At 35.7% G+C, this 7,564-nt stretch overlaps 1 pseudogene; it reads left to right on the top strand.

The window, feature by feature from the left end:
• The first annotated feature begins 5,306 nt into the window (after positions 1-5,306).
• On the top strand, positions 5,307-6,852 carry LOC123239932 (annotated as a pseudogene).
• Positions 6,853-7,564: the final 712 nt, after the last annotated feature.

The raw sequence follows: 7,564 nt of genomic DNA on the forward strand, positions 1-7,564 counted from the left end.
AACTAGTTGGTCAAAAAATAGATCAAAGAAGCAATTATTGACTTTATTAAAGAGAATGAGAATGAGGAGACAATATATCAAAACCTATGGGATAAAGCCAAAAAGTAATCTGGGAAAAATTTATATTTCTGAGTGCCTATATCAAAAAATGGACAGGAATGAGATCAATGAATTGGTTATGTAATTTTAAAAATTAGAAAAAAAAGAATAAATTAAAAATTTACAAATAAAAACTAACTGGGAAATCCTAAAAATTAAAAGAGAAATTAATAAATTTTGTAAGTAAAGAATTATTGAACTGATAAATAAGACTAAAAACTGGTACTTTGAAAAAAACAAAACAAAAAAAATAGATGAAGTACTGGTTAATCTCATTTTTAAAAAAGAAAGAAGAATCAAATTAACAATATCAAAGATAAAAAGGGTGATCTCACTTCTAATAGAGGAAATTAAGGCAATTATTAAGAACTATTTTGCCTAATTATATTGCAATAAAAATTACAATCTAGGTGAAATGGATGAATATTTACAAATATATAAGTTGTCTAGGTTAACAAAACATATAATACAATACTTAAGTAATCCCATCTCAGAAAAAAGAACTTAAACAAGCCATCAAGGAACTTCCTAAGAAAAAATCTCCAGGGCCAGATAGATTAGAAGGGAAACAGCAAACTGGAGGAATAATTTACATTAAATTTCTCTTATGAAAGTCTCATTTCTCAAATATAAAGAGAATTAAGTTGACTTAAGATTTATAAGATTACAAATCATTCCCCAGTTTCACATACAGTCAAAGCATAGGAACAAACATTTTTCAAATGAAGAAATTAAAACTATCAACAACCACAAAAATGTTCTAAATCATTATTGATTAGAGAAATGCAGATTAAAACTAATATGAGGTACCACCTCACTCCTATCATATTTGTCAATATGACAGTAAAGTGGTTAGTGGTTAATGTTGGAGAGAATGTGGCAAAACTGGGATAGTAAAGCATTTTTGGTGGAGTGGAGAATTTATCTGACCATTCTGGAACACAATTTGATACATACCTAAAGGATAAAAAAACTGTGCATACCCTTTGATCCTGTAATACTACCATTCAGTCTTTATCCCAAATAGATCAGTAAAAGGAGAATTGATTTACTTGAATCACAATCCATCAACTGAAGTGTGGATGAAAAAATTGTGATATATGTTTGTGATATAATACAATTGGGTTATAAAATATGATAAATAGGATAACTTTAGAAAAATCAGAAAGGGGGTACATGAAATGATTCAGTGTGAAATAAGCAGATCAATAATATTGTAAAATTATAAACAATATTATACAATGAAACATTTGTGAAAGATTTAGTTTTTGTCAGCAATACAACAATCCAGAATAATTCTGAAGGACTTATGACAAAGAATGTTGTCTACTCTACAGAAAGGACTGTAGGGTTCAGAAAGCAGATCAAAGCATACTATTTTTTATTCATTTAACATCTTTAGGAAGAAGAAGTAAAGAAAGTGATTGGATTTTCTTATTGATGTGTTTTCCTTCTTTCCACCATGCTCATAAATCCTGGTCCCTACTACTTTTGGTCAGATTAACAGTTTTAAAAGATGAGGTCTCTGTGGCAAATAATTTTTTAAGGTTCATTGGCAATCTCTTAAAATTCAGAGGTGATTATAAGTAGGAGCAGGTTTAGAAAAATCAAGGCAATGTCACAGATGATGACAGTTCCTCCATAGTTATTGATTCTACTCATTGATCAGGGAGAATTGCCCTTTACCACCATCCACTTATTGTTCTGTGTCAAATAATCTAAGATATTTGCATACTTAAGAAATCTTTTATTTGAGAAGTGATACTTTATCTTTACCTACTCAGAGGTCTTTCAGGTCTCTCATATGTGAGAGGCTACTTAACACATTAGCCTCTTCGTTTTTGCCAAAAAGAAGCCACTTTGCAATAATGGTAACCCTCTGTTTTTCAAACCACCATTATTGAGGAATTATATAAAAAGTTGAGCTCTTTGTACTGTCCTAGGATCAAGCAGTGTTCTATAATACAGAAAGCAATAGACTATTGTGGGTATGCACTTTATACCTTTTCATGCCAATGTCCATCTTTCTTCTATTAGGCTACCCCTATTCAAGGAACCTTTCAATAGTCTGATAATCTCCTACAAATATTCCCAAATTTTAAAACCCTAGACTATTATAGCCAAATTTTAAAAAATTCCATGGCAAAGAGAAAATACTACAAGCTGCCAGAAAATAAAAACATTAAAATATTTTTCAATGACAATCAGATTTACATAGGACCTAGCTGCTTCTACATTAGGGAATCAGATTCCTCAATGCAAAGGATCTAGGTCTACAATCAAAAATCACCTACACAGTTATATGGAGCATAATATTTCAAGAAGAAATGAATATTTAATGAAAGTGAGGAATTCAAGGCATTTCTGATAAAGTTACTAAACCTAAAGAGAAAATTCACAGATCAAATTTGATTCTCAAAAGAAGCATAAAATTCCAAAATGCATAAAAAATAAACAGAAGAAAAAAAACTCTAGGGAATCTGTGAAATTAAACAAATCCATACTTAATTGGGAAAGTGGTAACTAGGATACTTAAGAATTTTACAGTTGAAGAAATAGCTAAAGTATTTAATATGTTTAAAGCAATTCAGCAAAACTATGGAGTTAAACTTATTATATTCCTTTCATGGGACAGTGATAACTAGACTATTTAAGATACTTAAGGTACAAGAGGTATTTAAGATACTTAGCATACTTCAAATTGATCAAGAAAAATAATAGGATTAAACTGATTATATTACTAGCAAGAAGGTGATAAATAAGATACTGAAAATATCTATGATATTTGAAATGCCAAAGATACCTAAAGTATTTAGGATACTTAAGGTACTGAAGATATTTAAGAACTTTATCACTATTAGGGCAATACATAAGAATGCATATAGACATAGAGTAGGGAACAAGCTGACTATGATGAAAGAAAATTGGGGATAAAATATCTCATATGAGGAAGCATGAAAAAAATCAAAACAGTAGAAGGAAAGATGAAGGGGGATAGCAGATAATGCTTGAATATTACTTTGATTGAAATTTGCATAAAATGGGAATAACATCTATATTCTGGTATAAAAATCTATCTTACCCAATAGGGAAATACAAGGGGAGGTATCAGAAAAGGAAAGGACAGGAAAAGAAAATGGGAAACTCAGGGGGAGAACTAAAAAGAAGTTGACATTTGTTAATAGGAAAAGGCTAAAAGGAGTTAAAAAGAAAGATAATCAGGTGACTACTGACAGTTTTGACTTCTTCTGAAAATTGCCCATTAGTATCTTGTGACTATTAATTAGATAATTGCTCTCATTTTTGTAAATTTATATATAATCATCATTATATACATACACAAATAAATACAAAATTAAAAATTTTATAAATATCTTATATAATTGAGAGGTGCTTTTTTTCTATCACTTCATTGTCTATGGTACCTTTTAATAAAATATTGTTTCCCTAATTACCTCTTTTAATTTGGTCTATTTCTAATTTTACTTTGTCCGAGTTCATGATTGCTACCTATCCCTTTTTTTTTTTTTTTTTACAGAATATACCTTGCTCTCTATCTCTTTATTTTAACTCTGGGTCTGTTTTGTTTGTTTGATTGCTTTGTTTTGTTTTGTTTGTTTCATCTGTCTCTTATAAACAACAAACACAAACAAACACATTCTTTTCTTTTTAAAATAATTTCAGAAAGTGTGGTGAAACATTGTCTGTCAACCCACCCTTACAATTCTCTCTCCAATTTAAAAGTTCCTTTTTGAATGCCTCCTTTATGGTAGCAAAGGACTCACACTCATGTTGTATTTGTATATCAACACCTAACCTTGCTAATTATGAAAAAGCTATTAGGAGTTACATATATCATCTTCATGAATAGGAATGTAAATATTTTAACTTTATTTTATCTCTTATGAATACTCTTTCTATTTTTGCTTCTCTTGAATCTTGTGTTTCAACATCAATTATTTATATTCAGCTCTAATGTTTTCATAAAAAATGCTTGAAAGTCTTCTATTTTATTAAATAATCATTTTCCCTAAATTTTTCCAGGTAGGTGATTCTGAGTTATAAGCTAGCTCATTTGCCTTCTGAAATATCATATTCCAAGTCTTACAGTCCTTTATTGTGGAAGCTGCTAAATCTTATGTGGTTCTAACTGTGGATCTATGATATTTGAATGATTTCATTCTGGATGCTTGAAGTATTTCCTCAAACTGAGAGGTCAGGAATTTGTCTAAAATATTTCTAAGAGTTGTCGTTTTGAATATCTTTTATACAGTGATTGGTAGATTCTTTTGATTTCTATTTTAAGATATTGGGATAGTTTTGTTTTTTTTTTTAAATTTCTTGAAATATGGGGTCTAGGTTCTTCCTTTGGTCATGACTTTCTGGTAGTCCAGTGAATCTTCTCTATCTGTTTTACAGGTTAGTTGTTTTTTCCCCCATGAGATATTTCTTGATGTCTCATAGAGTCACTGGCTTCCACTTGTCCATTTCTAATCTTTAAGGAATAATTTTCTTTTTAAAAATTTTTATTTCTTTTTAAATTTAATTTTTCCCATGGTTACATGATTCTTGTTGTCTCCCTTCCTTTTCCTTTGTCCCTCCCAGAGTTGGCAAGCAAGTCCACTGTATTATACATATATTATCACTCAAATTCTATTTCAATATTATTCATTTTAATGGAGTAATCTTTTAAACACCAAACAGCAAATCATATACCCATATAAACAAGTGATAAATCATATGTTTTCTTCTGGATTTCTACTCCCACAATTCTTTCTCTAGATGTGGATAGGATTCTTTTTCACAAGACCCTCAGCATTGTCTTGGATCATTGCATTGCTTTTAGTAGCATAATCAATCATATTTGATCATCCCACAATGTTTCAGTTACTTTGTATAATGTTTTGTTTCTGGTTCTCCTTATTTCACTCCACAATGGTTAATATTGGTCTTCTCATTTCTTAAGGAAATCAAGCAGTTTCATCATTCCTTATAGCACAATAGTATTCCATCACCATCATATACCAAAATTTGTTCAGTCATTCCCCAGTTTAGGGACACCCTCTCATTTTCAAATATTTTGGTACAGACAACTTTTTCCAATTTTTTTTTAATCTCTTTGGGATACATACATTGTAGTGGCATTGATCAAAGGACATGCAGACTTTTAAAACCCTTTGGTGTGCGGCGGCCATGGTGGATGCAAAATGGCGATAGCGACCATTACTCTCGGCACAGATTCCATCAAAATGGAAAATGGGCAGAGCACAGCAGCAAAGCTGGGGCTGCCAGCCCTCACACCTGAGCAGCAGGAGGCCCTCCAAAAGGCCAAGAAGTATGCTATGGAGCAGAGCATCAAGAGTGTGTTGGTGAAGCAAACCATCGCCCACCAGCAGCAGCAGCTCACCAAGCTCCAGATGGCAGCTCAGAGGCAGAGGGCATTGGCAATCATGTGTCGGATGTATGTGGGCTCCATCTACTATGAGTTGGGAGAAGATACCATCCACCAGGCCTTCGCCCCCTTCGGTCCTATCAAGAGCATAGACATGCCCTGAGACTCAGTCACTATGAAACACAAGGGTTTTGCCTTTGTGGAATATGAGGTGCCAGAAGCAGCCCAGCTGGTCTTGGAGCAGATGAACTCAGTGATGCTAGGAGGAAAGAATATTAAGGTAGCTAGGCCCAGTAACATCAGACAGGCCCAGCCCATCATTGACCAGCTGGCTGAAGAAGCCAGAGCCTTTAACGGCATCTACGTGGCTTCAGTATACCAGGACCTCTCAGATGATGACATCAAGAGTGTATTTGAGGCATTCAGCAATATCAAGTCATGTACTTTGTCTTGGGACCCAACCACAGGGAAAGACAAGAGCTATGGCTTCATAGAATATGAAAAGGCCCAATCATCCCAGGATGCTGTGTCATCCATGAATCTCTTTGACCTGGGGGGGCCAGTACCTTTAAGTAGGCAAGGCAGTCACACCACCTATGCCCCTGCTTACACCTGCCACTCCTGGGGGCCTCCCACCTGCAGCTGCTGTAGCAGCTGCTACTGCCACAGCCAAGATCACTGCCCAGGAAGCAGGGGCTGGTGCAGCTGTACTGGGCACTCTGGCCATACCTGGGCTAGTGTCACCAGCACTGACTCTGGCACAGCCCCTAGGAGCTCTGCCACAAGCTGTCATGGCAGCCCAGGCCCCTGGAGTCATCACAGGTGTGACCCCTGCAAGACCTCCCATCCCTGTCACCATTCCTTCTATGGGGGTGATGAACCCCATTCTGTTGGCTAGCCTTCCAACACTAGGCCTCTTGGAGCCTAAGAAGGAGAAGAAAGAGGAGGAACTGTTCCCTGAATCAGAGCAGCCGGAGATGCTGAGTGAGCAGGAGCATATGAGCATTTCAGGCAGTAGTGCCTACCACATGGTTATGCAGAAGCTGCTGCAGAAACAGGAGTCCACAGTGATGGTTCTACGCAACATGGTGGATCCCAAAGACATTGATGATGATCTAGAGGGGGAAGTGACAGAAGAATGTGGCAAGTTTGGGGCTATCAACCGTGTCATCATCTACCAAGAGAAGCAGGGTGAAGAAGAAGACGCTGAAATTATAGTCAAGATTTTTGTGGCGTTCTCCATGGCCTCAGAGACACACAAGGCTATCCAGGCTCTCAATAGGCATTGGTTTGCTGGCAGAAAGGTGGTGGCTGAGGTCTATGACCAAGAGCACTTTCACAATAGCGACTTGTCTGCGTGACCTCCGCCCTTCTCCTCCCCAACATCTCACAGACTTGAATCTTACTCTTCTTTTCTCTCCCCTCCAGTTTGTGTAGAAAGATATATGGTGCTCTCCTTGGGAGGCTGAATTCAGCCCCTGCCTGTCCTTTTTGTGTAGTTTAGATAAAAGTACAGATGCTGCTGGCTCCTTGTACACGCTGTGTGTGAGATCATATGCTTGCCGGCTCTCCCCAACTCTCCATGGACTTTGATCTTCCAGAGCCACCTCCTAGGCTTTGGCAAGAGTTTTCTGGCCCTTGTGGTGCTTTGAGGGGCCATTTTGCCTCACCCTTCTTGTCAATTTTTTCAGTTCAAGTGTTTGCTCTGTGCTAGGCTGTATTGGGGGAAAACAGGAGAAGATATGGTCTTCCCCTCAAGGACCTCATAGCTGGGTAAAAAATGCACACACAATGAAACAGAAAAAAAAAAAACAAAAACAAAAAAAACCCCTTTGGTCATGTCTTCCAGAATATTTGGATCAATTGACAATTCCACTAGCAATGCATTAGTGTCTCAATTTTTCCATATCACCTTCAACATTTATTATTTTCATTTAATGTTATATTGGCCACTCTGCTAGGAGTAAGGTGGCACCTCAGAGTTTTTTTTTATTTGAATTCATCTAATCAAGAGAGATTTAAAACATTTTTTTCATAGGGTTATTTAGAGTTTTAATTTCTTCAACTAAGAAC

Source organism: Gracilinanus agilis, chromosome 3, assembly GCF_016433145.1.
Source record: "Gracilinanus agilis isolate LMUSP501 chromosome 3, AgileGrace, whole genome shotgun sequence".
NCBI classification, from domain to species: Eukaryota; Metazoa; Chordata; class Mammalia; order Didelphimorphia; family Didelphidae; genus Gracilinanus; species Gracilinanus agilis.